This window comes from Tupaia chinensis, unplaced genomic scaffold (assembly GCF_000334495.1).
Source record: "Tupaia chinensis unplaced genomic scaffold, TupChi_1.0 Scaffold000024_1, whole genome shotgun sequence".
Lineage (NCBI taxonomy): Eukaryota > Metazoa > Chordata > Mammalia > Scandentia > Tupaiidae > Tupaia > Tupaia belangeri.
This window is the reverse complement of record NW_006159454.1, coordinates 35,567-36,594: the sequence shown is the minus strand read 5'-3', so window position 1 is coordinate 36,594 and position 1,028 is coordinate 35,567. Positions and strand designations below refer to the sequence as shown.

Sequence of the window (1,028 nt, the reverse complement as noted above, 5' to 3'; positions counted from 1 at the left end):
AAAGAATGAAAAAAAAAAAAAGTCCAGGAGGAGAACAGAGGAGAAAGGATTGTGGTGTGGACATCCCTGCTGGGGGGTGATTTCTCACTTTTCCTCTTTCTGTCCCTGAAGAACACACGTGCCATATGGCAAAAACCTAAAACAAAAATGAGCCTGATTGTGGCACAGCTGGACCCATAGGGGAAGGGTCATTTTTTTTTTTTTTTTTTGAGATTTTTGCTATAGGGCACGTGCACTTGCCAGAAAGGCCAGGGGGAATGGCCATGCCACAATCCCTTCTTCTCCATTCTCCTCTTGGGATCTTGGGCACGCACGCACACGCCCCCAGCGTGAGTTTAAGCCACCAGGTCCGGGACTCGAACTGCAGTCAGCTACATAGGAGTCCAGCGACATAGCCATTACACTAACTGCTGGTCCCAGGGAAGGGTCTTGTGTTTATATCTTGGGCCCTCCCTGGGCACGCCAGGGGCACACATGTGCCTGTCATCCAGGCTGGCTGAGACTCAAGGAGGATTGCGGCATGGGGACCCTGTTAGGGAGCATGTCTCTGTCTCTCTCCTGGAAAAATCCATGATAAGTTAGAAAAAAGAAAAAAAATTATTAGAAAGAAAAAAGAAAAGGTGGAGAACAGGGCCAGCCCCGCTTGGGTCTTTGTCTGTGTAAGCACTTTCCATAGGGACTGTCACCGCATTCTATGGTCACATTGACTCTCAGGGTTGAGAATTGACCCGTTTCACAGAAAGACAATGCTGGACCCTGGGAAGGGTTTTACTTGAACAATAAGGAGTCATAAGTATATCCCATCTTCTCTCCCTTAGTCAGATGAGACTAATGATAACAATTAAGGGATAGAAGATGGAAACTTAGGGGTTACCAAGTGGCATGGTGGTTAAGGCACTGGACTCCCACATAGCCAACCATGGTTTGAGTCCTGGACCCAGCAGCTTAAAAAATATCAGGCACATGTGTGTGTGGGTGCCCAAAATCCCAAGAGGAGAATGGAGGAGAAAGGATTGTGGTGTGGCCAT

At 47.9% G+C, this 1,028-nt stretch overlaps 1 protein-coding gene across 1 annotated transcript in view; it reads right to left on the bottom strand.

The window, feature by feature from the left end:
• Positions 1 to 1,028, bottom strand: part of LRRC74B (leucine rich repeat containing 74B) — a 23,795-nt gene that overhangs the window by 1,541 nt on the left and 21,226 nt on the right. The gene's annotated exons all lie outside the window — the stretch shown is intronic.